General features: G+C 41.2%; 1 non-coding gene across 1 annotated transcript; it reads left to right on the top strand.

The window, feature by feature from the left end:
* Positions 1–4,620: 4,620 nt before the first annotated feature.
* LOC129556022 (U6 spliceosomal RNA) lies at positions 4,621–4,723 on the top strand. Its single transcript, XR_008685868.2, has one exon. It is a non-coding gene; the product is annotated as a U6 spliceosomal RNA (small nuclear RNA).
* Positions 4,724–14,337: the final 9,614 nt, after the last annotated feature.

The following is a 14,337-nucleotide window of genomic DNA, read 5'->3' as shown; positions in this document are numbered from 1 at the left end:
ACACATTCTTTATCCACTTACCTGCTGATAGACACTTAAGTTGCCTCCATGTCTTGGCTATTGTGAACAGTACTGCTATGAACACAGGGGTACATGTATCTTATTGAATTATCGTTTTGTCTGATGTATGCCCAGGAGTGCAATTGTTGGATCGTATGGTAATTCTAGTTTCTGAGGAACCTTCATACTGTTTTCCATAGTGGCAACTTACATTCCCACAAACAGTGTAGGAGGGTTACATTTCCTCTACATCTTCTCCAGCATTTGTTATTTGTAGACTTCTTAATGAGGGCTATTCTGACTGGTGTGAGTTGGTGCTTCATTATATATAGTTTTGATTTGCATTTCTCTAATGACTCGTGATTCTCTAATAATGAGTGATGTTGAGCATCTTTCCATATGCCTATGTCCAACTGTGTGTCTTCTTTGAGAAATGTCTGTTTAGTCTTCTGCCCATTTTTTTTCCATTTGGTTGTTTGTTGTTGAGTTGTATGAGCTGTTTCTATATTTTGTAGATCAAGGATAGCAGCAGTTCTGAAATTGGTGGCCAGGGAACCTCAGGTTGGGGCAAGAGATCCCATGAAACTGTTATCATAATAATAAGACACTACTTTGTTCACTCATGCTCTCACAAATGTATAGTGGAATTTTCCAAAGGCTACATGACATGTTACATCACACCAGTTATGAGAATCAATTTGTTTTCTATTGTCAGACATTAAAGATGTTTGCAAAACTATAAAATATGCCACTTTTTCTGGGAAACAATTTTTTCATAAAATTGTTTAAATCTAGGCCATCCCTGGTAGTCAGGTTGTTAAGCCTCTGAACTTCCACTGCAGGAGGCCCAGGTTCAACATCTGGTCAATGGACCAAGATCCCATGTACCTTGGAGTGCAGCCAAAAAAATTTTCAATGGGTTTATTATTAACACAAATTACTGAAATTTCCTTAAATTGAATTTCAAATAAAATATGCAACCTACATAAACAGTGAGCTTCCCTGGTGGCTCAACTGGTAAAGAATCCTCTTGCAATGCAGGAGACCCCAGTTCGATCCCTGAGTTGGGAAGATCCCCTGGAGGATGGCACGGTAACACACTCCAGTATTTTTGCCTGGAGAACCCCCATGGACAGAGGAGCCTGGCTGGTTGCTGTCCATGAGGTCGCAAAGAGTTAGATATGACTGAGCAACTAAGCACAGATGTACATGAATGATGGCTCTCTGGCATCCTCCATTTTCAGTGCAAAGAGAACTTGAGTCCAAAAAGTTTGAGAATTAATTAATCATCCAGACAAGCAACAAAGTCTGGGAGAGCAGCTGTCTCTGGGAAACTCAGAAAGCAGTTTGTTGAACAGGCTATATGAGTAAAAAGGTGGAGGTCACACGCAGCCAGTGAAACTTTCTGCCAATAACTAAAGACAAAGTCTTAATATGAAAAGTCACTATAGACAGGAATGGCAAAGGGGAAAGTATGTGGATAGTTATGAGACTAAAGGCTGTTTTTATGATTGAATATTGATTATTTTTAGCTGCGCTGGGTCTGCGTTGCTGCACATGCTTTCTCTCGTGGCAGTGAGCAGGGATTACTCCCTAGTTCTGGTGTGTAGGCTTCTCATTGCATAGTTTCTCTTGCTGCAGGGCATGGGCGCTAGGTGCACAGGTTTCAGCAATTGAGGTTCATGAGCTGTAGAGTGGTGGCTCAGTAGTTATGGCACACGGGTTGAGCTGTCCCCCACATGTGGGATCTTCCCAGACCAGGGATGAAACCTGTTTCTCCTGCATGGGCAGGCGGATTATTTACCGCTGAACCACCACGGAAGCCCCTAAAGGCTAGTTGTAAGACCAGTTCTAGTTACGCTTGAATTTTATCTTTAGATCAGGATGAATTCAGTTGAGAAGAGGAAAAGCTATCAGGATTTAAGAAGCTGTGCCTTACAGGTTATGTTCTAGAGAGTGGCACAGAGAGTAGCCCACAGAAAGAGCTCATTTAATATTTGTAAAGCAAATGAATGAATGGTTATAAAGCGAAAGTATGAGGTTGAATAAGGTTGAGAACAAATCGGCCATACCAAGAATGGCTTGTAACAGGGAGACTTGTTCTAGAGTCAGTTCTCAAGAGGGATGAAGAAATGAGAGGAGCTGAGATGCAGAGACATCTCACATCCGCAGCACAACTCCCTTCCCTCTTTGCTGCCTCTTGATCCCCTTCACTTTTCTTGGAAAATATGATTAAAGGGCGCTGTTAGCAATCATTCCTTCTCAAGCATCTTAGCATCCTAAACTATGACCTAAACAGAAGTCTTCATTCTAACCCCACATCTCCCTCATGGAAATGAGGATCTCCTGAACACTTCAACTTAATATGGTTCTTGACTCCTTTCCCCCTCATGCCTTCTCCATAGTCCTCTAGCACAACCTGTGATTCTACTTCCAAAATACACTTTGAATTTATCCATTTCTTTCCATCCCTGCTTGATCACTACTTGGTCACTGAGAAGTTACTGCCTTAAAGTGTGTATGAGCAAATTTTTTTATGATAGCTGTACTTTCTCTGGGATTTCTCCTTGACACATGGTTCTTGGTTGCTTCCTTGAATTGTCTTTCCTATTTTAAGTTTTTTCAAAGTCACAAAGTAATAGGTAATGATTAAAAAACAACTTGAAAGGATATTATAACCCCCAATTGACTTTTCCCCCCAAAGATCATATCTCTCTGATGTGCAATATGACTAAAAGGCTTCATTGTGTACTGACACTTACCTTATTAATGAACCTATTACACGTACACTGGGCCATTTAAAAAATATTGTTGCCCTAACATATTTGAGTTTTCTTTCTTCATGTCTTATGATTGGCAACTGATTGTAATAATCAAAAACAGACCTGCAATGGAGATAACTATGAAAAGTTTAGAAATACTGCAATGACAACTTAGCTACAAAATGGATAATTTTATTTTGTAACTTTAAACTTTTTATTTTGTATTGGGTATAGCCAATTAACAATGTTGTGGTAGTTTCAGGTGAACAGCAAGGGACTCAGCTATACATATACATGTATTCACAAAATGGATAATTTTAATCTTAACATCTATGTACCTATATATATTGTTGTCGTTTAGTCCCTAAGTCACATCTGACTCTTTGCATCCCCACGGACTGTAGCCTGCCAGGCTCCTCTGTCCAGGGGATTTCCCATGCAAGAATATTGTTGTAGGAGGCATTCCCTTCTCCAGGGGATCTTCTCAACCAAGGTATCGAAACCGAGTCTCCTGCATTGGCGGATGGATTCTTTAACACTGAGCCACCAGAGAAGCCATCAATATATATATAGGTATAGGTATAATTATGATTTGGAAAATATATGTTTTTAGGTTAATCTTCCCTTATTATAGTTTTGACCTGGTTCAATGGTTTGTCAGCAAATTACTTCATGTTCAGTTGTTGCTTTAAATTTTTCTCATATGATGCATAGCTCATATACAATATTTGCATCACATACAACATGACATTTATATACATTACAAAATGGTCAGCCTGGTAAGTCTAGTAACCATCTGTCACCATGCAAAGTTATTGCATGGCAATATTACATCTATAAAGAATATTATTGACTATACATTACATTCATTACAGATTATGCTATACATTACATCCCCATGACTTATAATTGTGAGTGTGTACCTCCTGATTTCTTTAATCTATTTTGCCCAACCTCTTACTTCCTCTCCTCATCTGGCAGCCCCATTTGTTCTCTGTATCCATGAGTTTGTTTTCTGTTTTGTTAATTCATTTATTGTTTTTCAGATTCCACATGTAAGTGAAATCATGGGGTATTGTCTTTCTCTGTCTGATTATCTTTTGCATCCATTCATGTTGCTGCAAGTGGTAAGATTTCATACTTTTCTTATGGCCAAGTAATATTCTATTGTGTATATATACCACATTTTCTTTATCCATTCATCCATCAATGGATGGTTGTCTTTTCTTATAGTCCATTTAAACTGAAATTAATAGAACTAGCAACTTATTAACTTGGTGAAAGATACTCATTTTGGCCTTGGTTCAAATAATAGCTCTGCCGGTGCCTACCTGTATGACCTTGAGCACGTCACTGAAGCTCTCTAAGCCTCAGCTGAACATTCTATAAAAGGAGGATGATAGTATCCATGTCAAAGTTTGAGACAATTTTATGAAATAATGCATATAAAGTGCTTAGTAGTGTATCTGGAATAGACTAGGTATTTCTCAGTAATGTTAGCTTTTACAAGTACATTTTTACATAATGTATAAAGAAAGTCTAAAAGTAAACCAGTAAAAACAAGAGTTGGTAAACGTTGCCTCCAGGCCAAAGCCAGCCTGCCACATATTTTCATAAGTAATTTTTTTTTTTGTAACGTAGCCACATTCCTTCATTTATGTATTGTCTTCAGGTGTTTTCACAGCAGCAATGAATAGCTACAGTAGACCACCTGGCCTTAAAAGTCTAAAATATTTACCATCTGGCTCTTGACAAGAGTTTGCCAGCCCCCAAGTATGTGGAGAGGAAAACTAGTTGACTGAAAAAAATAGCATTTGAAATACGCATAAGGCTATTTTCTAGTCAAAACCAAAAATAAGTGCTTGCTTGGCAGCACATATACTAAAATTGGAATAATACAGAGATTATCATGGCCCTTGCAAAAGGACAACACGCAAATTCTTGAAACGTTCCAAATTTTTATTACCTATAAGGATTGGGGGCGGGAGGAGAAGGGGACGACAGAGAATGAGATGGCTGGATGGCATCACTGACTCGATGGACATGAGTTTGAGTGAACTCTGGGAGTTGGTGATGGACAGGGAGGCCTGGCGTGCTGTGATTCATGGGGTCGCAAAGAGTCGGACATGACTGAGCGATTGAACTGAACTGAACTGATGGCTGATTCATGTTGATGTATAGCCAAAACCATCATGATATTGTAATTATCCTCCAATTAAAAATAAAATCTTTTTAAAATGAAAAACTCACAAAATCTGTCAAGCTCTCCCCCTTTCACATGATTTGGGGAAAAACTAACAGCATTGGCTCAAACTGATCTGAGGAGCAAAGTAGATAACCCAGACGAACAAGATGCAGATAACCAAGAAAACGCCACTGAACTACAGGCAATTGCAAAAACTTTCCCCACAGCAATTGTAAGGGAAGAAGTCTCTCCTACACCCAGTGTAGGCCCCTGAGACACACAGCAAAAAAATGAGAATGACATTTAAGAAAACTTGTCCTTAATAACCAGGTTTTTCCCCCAAAGATAGCCTACACCATCTGAAAGACCCTAAAATTCAAAGGCAGTTTTCAGTGTTTTTCTCAGATAACTGCTCAGAATTGACAAGTAAATGCAGTCTTCTGATAGTAGTCATTCACTTGTTGAATAAGTGAATGACTAAAGGAATAATGCTTTTAGCCTATTAGTTGTCTAAATCTAGCCATGTTTTTTGAGATCTTTTTTCTTCCAGTTTTATTGATATATAATTGACATATCAGTTCAGTTCAGTCGCTCAGTCATGTCCGACTCTCCACGACCCCATGAATCACAGCACGCCAGGCCTCCCTGTCCATCACTAACTCCCGGAGTACACTCAAACTCATGTCCACAGAGTCGGTGATGCCATCCAGCCATCTCATTCTTTGTCGTCCCCTTCTCCTCCCACCCCCAACCTTTCCCAGCATCAGAGTCTTTTCCAGTGAGTCAACTCGTCGCATGAGGTGGCCAAAGTATTGCAGTTTCAGCTTTAGCATCAGTCCCTCCAATGAACATCCAGGATTGATCTCCCTTAGAATGGACTGGTTGGATCTCCTTGCAGTATAAGGGACTCTCAAGAGTCTTCTCCAACACCACAGTTCAAAAGCATCGATTCTTCGGCGATCAGCTTTCTTCACAGTCCAACTCTCACATCCATACATGACCACGGGAAAAAACATTGCCTTGACTAGACGGACCTTGGTTGGCAAAGTAATGTCTCTGCTTTTTAATATACTATCAAGGTTGGTCATGACTTTGCTTCCAAGGAGCAAGCGTCTTTTAATTTCCTGGCTGCAATCAGCATCAGCAGTGATTTTGGAGCCCAAAAAAATAAAGTCTGACACTGTTTCCACTGTTTTTCCATCTATTTTCCATGAAGTGATGGGACCAGATGCCATGATCTTTGTTTTCTGAATGTTGAGCTTCAAGCCAACCTTTTCACTCTCCTCTTTCACTTTCATCAAGAGGCTTTTTAGTTCCTCTTCACTTTCTGCCATAAGGGTGGTGTCATCTGCATATCTGAGGTTATTGATATTTCTCCCAGCAATCTTGATTCCAGCTTGTGCTTCTTCCAGCCCAACGTTCCTCACGATGTACTCTGCATAGAAGTTAAATAAGCAAGGTGACAATATACAACCTTGACGTACACCTTTTCCTATTTGGAGCCAGTCTGTTGTTCCATGTCCAGTTCTAACTGTTGCTTCCTGACCTGCATACAGGTTTCTGAAGAGGCAGGTCAGGTGGTCTGGGATTCCCATCTCTTTCAGAATGTTCCACAGTTTATTGTGATCGACACAGTCAAAGGCTTTGGCATAGTCAATGAAGCAGAAATAGATGTTTTTCTGAAACTCTCTTGCTTTCTCCATGATCCAGCGGATGTTGGCAATTTGATCTCTGGTGCCTCTGCCTTTTCTAAAACCTGCTTGAACATCTGGGAGTTCACGGTTTACATACTGCTGAAGCCTGGCTTGGAGAATTTTGAGCATGACTTTACTAGCGTGTGAGATGAGTGCAATTGTGCGGTAGTTTGAGCATTCTTTGGCATTGCCTTTCTTTGGGATTGGAATGAAGACTGACCTCTTCCAGCCCTGTGGCCAGCGCTGAGTTTTCCAAATCTGCTGGCATATTGAGTGCAGCACTTTCACAGCATCATCTTTCAAGACTTGAAATAGCTCAACTGGAATTCCATCACCTCCACTAGCTTTGTTTGTAGTGATGCTTTCTAAGGCCCACTTGACTTCACACTCCAAGATGTCTGGCTCTAGGTCAGTGATCATGTTATTGTGACTATCTTGGTCGTGAAGATCTTTTTTGTACAGTTCTTCTGTGTATTCCTGCCACATCTTCTTAATATCTTCTGCTTCTGTTAGGTCCATACCATTTCTGTCCTTTATCGAGCCCATCTTTGCATGAAATGTTCCCTTGGAATCTCTAATTTTCTTGAAGAGGTCTCTTGTTTTTCCTATTCTGTTGTTTTTCTCTATTTCTTTGCACTGATCACTGAGGAAGTCTTTCTTATCTCTCCTTGCTCTTCTTTGGAACTCTGCATTCAGATGCTTATATCTTTCCTTTTCTCCTTTGCTTTTCGCCTCTCTTCTTTTCACAGCTATTTGTAAGGCCTCCTCAGACAGCCATTTCGCTCTTTTGCATTTCTTTTCCATGGGGATGGTCTTGGTCCCTGTCTCCTGTACAATGTCACGAACCTCCGTCCAGAGTTCATCAGGCACTCTATCAATCAGATCTAGTCCCTTAAATCTATTTCTCACTTCCACTGTATAATCATAAGGGATTTGATTGAGGTCATATCTGAATGGTCTAGTGGTTTTCCCTACTTTCTTCAATTTAAGTCTGAATTTTGCAATAAGGAGTTCATGATCTGAGCCACAGTCAGCTCCTGGTCTTGTTTTCGCTAACTGTATACAGCTTCTCCATCTTTGGTTGCAAAGAATATAATCAATCTGATTTCGGTGTTGACCATCTGGTGATGTCCATGTGTAGAGTCTTCTCTTGTGTTGTTGGAAGAGTGTGTTTGCTATGACCAGTGCATTCTCTTGACAAAACTCTATTAGCCTTTGCCCTGCTTCATTCCGTGCTCCAAGGCCAAATTTGCCTGTTACTCCAGGTGTTTCTTGACTTCCTACTTTTGCATTCCAGTCCCCTATAATGAAAAGGACATCTTTTTTGGGTGTTAGTTCTAAAAGGTCTTGTAGGTCTTCATAGAACCGATTAACTTCGGCTTCTTCAGCATTACTGGTTGGGGCATAGGCCTGGATTACTGTAATATTGAATGGTTTGCCTTGGAAACAAACAGAAATCATTCTGTCATTTTTAAGATTGTATCCAAGTACTGTATTTCAGACTCTTTTGTTGACCATGATGGCTACTCCATTTCTTCTAAGGGATTCCTGCCCACAGTAGTAGATATAATGGTCATCCGAGTTAAATTCACCCATTCCAGTCCATTTTAATTCACTGATTCCTAGAATGTCGACGTTCATTCTTGCCATCTCCTGTTTGACCACTTCCAATTTGCCTTGATTCATGGACCTAACATTCCAGGTTCCTATGCAATATTGCTCTTTACAGCACCAGACCTTGCTTCTATCACTGGTCACATCCACAACTGGGTATTGGTTTTGCTTTTGCTCCATCCCTTTATTCCTTCTATAGTTATTTCTCCACTGAGCTCCAGTAGCATACTGGGCACCTACCGACCTGGGGAATTCCTCATTCAGTATCCTATCATTTTGCCCTTTGTTACTGTATAAATTTAAGGTGTACAGCATAATTATTTTATTTACATACATCATGAAATGATGATCACAATAAATTTAGTGACAATTCATCGTGTCATGCAGGTAAAAAAATTTTTAATAAGTATTTTTTCCTTGTGATAGAACTCTTAGAATTTGCTCTTAACAACTTTCATATATAACATAGAGCAGTGTTGTTAATTCCATTGCTTTTCTTTTTTTGTCCTGCCATGCGGCATGCAGGATCTTAATTCCCGGACCAGGAATTGAACCCATGCCCCTGCAGTGGGAACACTGATCTTTAACCGCTGGACTGCCAGGGAGGTCCCTACATTGTTTTCTAATGTCTATTCAGGTCCAAATGTGTGTTGTCATTTGTCTAGCAGTTAAAACATTTAATACCCCGAGATATTTCTTACTCTTTTCCCTGAACTATTATTTAGTTTATGTACTTTAATTTTTACAGACTTTTGCCAGGTCTCTACCTAGATTGTTAGTTCTTTTTTTTTATTTTAATTTTTATGTTTGGATATGGTTGTTTTACAAATGATATGTTAGTTTCAGTTATATAGCAAAGTGGTTCAGTTATACATTTATCCATTCTTTTTCAGATTCTTTCCCCATATAGGTTATTACAGAATATTGAGTGAGTTCCCTGTGTTATACAGTAAGTGCTTTTTATTTTTAAACTTTTTTTTTCCCAACAGAATAAATTATATATCCAGGAGATTCTGCCATTTTACAGCCTGGAAAAAACAATGCTTCCGTGGAAACTGGGCTAAGCTAAAGAAAGTCATCTTCTGCTAGGTTAAACTCCAAGAACACTTTATTAAGAACATTAACAGACTAATTTCCAACATTCACTTGTTTATTTTTAAACAGAAAGTTTTTTTTCCAAGATATAAACAATTTTTGTTAAACTATAATACAGTGGGAGTAAAAAAATTTATTGCAGTATTCGCTCCACCAGGTAGTCTGGGGATCCCTTTTCTTGTATTGTTTTCAGGGTGACCTAATACATCAAAATCTACATTTACAAAAACTCCTTCTGCAGATAGGTCTATTTTTAAACTTTAAAAAAAATCTTTTTAATTTATCTTTGGCTGCATTGGGTCTTTGTTGTACTCAGATCTTCTCTGGCTGTGTTATACATGCTTCTTATTGTGGTAGCTTCTCTTCTTCCAGAGCATGGGCTCTTGGGCACAGTGACTTCAGTAGTTGTGGCTCATGGGCTTAGTTGCCCTGAGTCATGTAGTATCTTCCTGGACGAGGGATTGAACCCCTTTGCCCTGATTTGCAGGCAGACTCTTAACAACTGGACCACCAGGGAAGTCCTTATTTATTTATGACCATGCCACCTGGCTTGTGGGATTTAAGATCCCCGACCAGGGACTGAACTCCAGCACTAGGCAGTGAGAGCACGAAATCCTAACCACTGGAATACCAGGGAATTCCCTGGTTATATATTTTGTATATAGGAGTGTGTATATGTCAATCTTGAACTCCAAATTTATCCCTCCCCCCAACATCTTTCCCTTTGGTAACTCTAAATTTGTTTTCCAAGTCTGTGAGTCTGTTTTTGTTTTGTCAATAAGTTTGTTTGTATCATCTTTTTAGATTCTATGTGTAAGTGATATCATACATTTGTCTTCGTCTGACTTACTTCACTTAGCATGATAATCTCTAGGTCCATCCATGTTGTTGCAGATGGCATTATTTCATTCTTCTTTATGGCTGAATAATATCCCATTATATATATATATATGTAAAGCTAGTGACATTGAGAAGAAAATGGCAAGCAAGGACTTTTATACCAAAAAATCTCACTTTCTTTTTTCAGTCAAGGTTTTACTAGGGCTCCTGCTACAGCATAGGGGAGTGAGACCAAAGAAGTTTCCCTTGCTTGCTCTCTCCCTAATGGTGAAGAAAGTTTGTTCCTTATATGGGGTGAGGGTAGGGCTGTGACTAGGGTCCAACCGGAGGGGTGGCTTAGGTATTTGCCCACCTGTTAGGTGGTAGCGTGTGCAAGGCCATGCACAGTACCCTGCTTTTGCTCCCAACCATCTGCTTATGCTCCAGGCTCTTCAAAAGTGGAGGTTGGGGGGTTTTGCTGTCTTTATATCTCTTAGGTCCACAAATTGCCCCAACTACCTATGCAGGCAGCTATTTTTAGTCCCATAGTTTCTTTGTATTTTGTTGCTCCAGGAGAGATGTATTCAGGTGCAAGCATTGTGCACTTCAGCAAAGGGTCCCAGTCCCAGCCTGTCTCATTCCCCACAAAATAATCCACACCCTATTCTAAAAGGGTAAGGGGCCAAAATTCTCTTCTTTGGAAACTTCTTCCTCCTGGACAGAGGCTGCAGACCCTAGCCTCCCCGAGAGGTGTAGAAGTCCCTTGCTGACTGTTCCAAGCACCTATAGGGACCAGAGCCACTCTACTGGAATGGGCTGAATTCCTTGAGCCATCATGAGCCTTATTTCAAACTGTTGGCCCCTAAAAAACACACACTTAACCAACAGTTTCAACAAACAAGGACTGAAAAGGAGAACAACAATAGCCTTTAAGAGGCCTAGAAAGGGAAGAACCAGGTTAATTTTGGTCTTTCTTAGCTGTTGACCAGACAAGGGAGGTGAAATTGCCCAGACTAAAATTATGAAGCCACTCTTCCTGGGCTTATATTTCCTTAATATTAACTTTCACATGTCCTATCCCATTGATCCAAGTGCAGCAGAAAGTATTAGTTATCACACAAACTCTACCTTGTTCCACCAGAAGATATTCAAGTGTCAGACGACTGGCAAGAGCCACATCAGCTGAGGAAACGAGAGATCCCAAGTCCTGTTAAGGATTCAGATAGAAGCCAACCCACTACACCGTTTTACTTTTCTGTTGATGGTGCCTTTTTCTTTTTAAGCATTTAAAAAAATGTTTATTTCCTTATTGTTGTCTGTGCTGGGTGTTTGTTGCTGTGTGTGGGTGTTTCCCTAGTCATGGCAAGCAGGGGCTATTCTCTAGTTTCAGTGTGTAGGCTTCTATTTGTGGCGGCTTCTCTTTTGGCGAGGCACAGGTTCCAGGCTCCAGTAGTTGTGGAGCATGGGCTTAGTTGGCCCTTAACATGTGGGGTCTTCCTGGACCAGGGATTCAACCGGTGTCCCTTCCATTGCAAGGTAGATTCTTAACCACTCTACCACCTGGGAAGACTGGTGTCTGTTTTTTGGCTAGGTATCTCAGATCTTCCACTGGCTCACAGCTTTACTGTTCCTCTCCAGTGACCTGTGGGGTTTCTGGAAGTAAAAGCTTTAGTCTGGACAAATGTACCCAACTACATATCCCTTGCAGTTTGACAGCAGCGGGGTTGGTTAAAATTACTTAATAGCTGTCCTTCCATTTTGGCAATCCTTGGTCCTGGGGGGACCCCTCTTTCAGGTTTTAAGAAGGATTTGGTTTCTTTGTGAAGGAGCTGCTCCATTACTGTAGTTTTCAGTGGGAGCTGGCCGTGCCTTGTGGGCATAATCCTGGATTCCCTTCTGAACTTGTCCTAGATTAATGATAAATGTCAGAGCCTGGTTCACTTCCTCATCAGTGAATGTCAGTGGTAAGAAAAGGCCTCCCACAGGTCATTTCAATGTGCTATGTCTCAGACCACTCCTGGGGGCTACACGGACCCAGAGGTCTGCAGTAGGAAGCAAGTTGTCCAGGGTTTCTGAGTTTCTTGGCAGTGCTTTGCTAAGGTTTTCTATAAAGTATGGTTCATTTTCTCTACCTTACTTGAAGACTAGGTTGCCAAGGGGTGTGTTACTTGCAGTCTATCCCTGGGAGAGGAGCCCCTGCATGATGTGGGCTATAAGAGGGAGCCTGTTATCACTCTAGAGGGACTTTGGAAGTCCAAACTGAGGAATTATTTCTTTTGAAATGGACTTACAGACTTCCATAGCCTTTTCAGATCACGTAGGGGAGGCTTCAGACCACCCTGTGAAAGTATCAAAGAACACCAGAAGATATTTATGTCCTGATCATGAGTACATTTGGGTGAAATCTAACTGTCATTGTTCCCTGGGATATGTCCCTCGGGGTTGAATCAACCTGAGTAGTGAAAGGGGGGTTGGATGGGTGTGGGGGTTATTGTGGGGACATAAATCATAGGTCAGCATGACTTGTTTTACTGTTCTTTTGAGCCTCTTCCTCATGTAAACTCAGTGAGTTTCCATTGTTGGGCCCCAGGGATTAAAAACTGTATTCCTTTTTATATTGGCCTGTGCTTCCCTTCTCATAACCCTATTTTTCCGTATTTGTGTTCCTCTGGGGAATACTGGGGAAGGCTAGGAAGTTGAGGGGCAGGCAATCACTAGAGGATGAGATGGTTGGATGGCATCACTGACTCGATGGACATGAGTTTGAGCAAGCTCTGGGAGTTGGTGATGGACAGGGAAGCCTGGCATGCTGCAGTCCACGGTGTCGCAAAGAGTTGGACACGACTGAGGGATTGAGCTGAACTGAATCACTAGAGCCATAATTGGTTCATGTGTGCTCAGTCTCTCAGTCGTGTCCAACTCTTAGGGACCCCATGAACTACAGCCCACCAGGCTCCTCTGTCCATGGAATTTCCCAGGCAAGAATACTAGAGACGGCTGCCATTTTTACCTCCAAGTTATCTTCCTGACCTAGGTATCGAACCCACGTCTCCTGCTTTGGCAGGAGGATTCTTTACAACTGAGCCACCTGGGAAGCCCAGGTTCCTGCATTCTAGCTGCCTGTTTTGCAAGTTGATCATCTTTGCTATTCACTTTGCTGACAATAGATCCTTCCCTCAGATGGCCTCTACAGTGTATTACTGCTACTCAGTTGGGAACTACACTGCTTCTAAAAGAGCCAGAACCAAATCTTATGTTTTATGGGAGAATTTCTAGCAGTTAACCTTCCCCTTTCTTTACAAATGGTAGCACGAGCATATGGCAGGTAGAACCCACATTTAGAGTCAGTGAAAATATTTAATTTTGTATTTTCCCTAATTGCAAAGCTCTCATTAATGCAATTAGTTCAGTCATTTGGGCTAATATCTGGAGTGGCAGGGCCTTGGCTTTTATGACTTCATCTAGACTAGCTGTGGCATACACTGCCTGTCAGGTCCCATTTCTACAAAACTCCATTCAACCTCACGGCTGTCAAGAGGCTCATCTAGAAGATCAGACCCACAGGGGTAAGTTTGTTCTTGGGTCTCTATACACTGAGGCAATAAGTCTCCACTCTCAACCAGTGAAAGCAGAGTTACTAGGTTCAAGGTTTGGCACACCTTTAAGGTAATGTCAAGGATGTCCATTAGAAGGGCCTGATATCTTATTAACTTTCCTCCAGTCAACAAATGATGTCCTCTGACTTCCAGCACAGATAGTACCTGATGAGGGGTTAACACATCTAAGTGTTGTCCCAGGGTGAGCTTGGAAGCCTCATTAACCAACATGGCTGTGACTGCTACTGCCCACAGCAGCTTGGCATTCCCAGGGCCACTGAGTCCAATTTTTTTGAAAAGTAACCCACTGCTCTTTGATCCAGTCCCAGCCTTGGAGTCAGGACTTCTACTGCTATCCTTGACCTTCTGTGACCATATAGAGTAGAGGACTTGCCCAGATTTGGAAGCCCCAGAGCTGGTGCTCAGTTCAGCTCAATCTTTAGAGTCTCCAAGCCCAGCTGGTGATCTTATTCCATTGAAGGGGTACCCTTCCCCTCCCTTTACAGCTTCATATGGGGTTTTGCTATGAGGCCATAATTTAAAATCCAGATAGATCCCAGCCATCCCAAGAA

Source organism: Moschus berezovskii, chromosome 12 (genome assembly GCF_049115385.1).
Source record: "Moschus berezovskii isolate FMDL1 chromosome 12, NW_MosBer_1.0, whole genome shotgun sequence".
Lineage (NCBI taxonomy): Eukaryota > Metazoa > Chordata > Mammalia > Artiodactyla > Moschidae > Moschus > Moschus berezovskii.
Note: the sequence above shows the minus strand (reverse complement) of the source record. Positions and strands in the feature narration are given on the sequence as shown.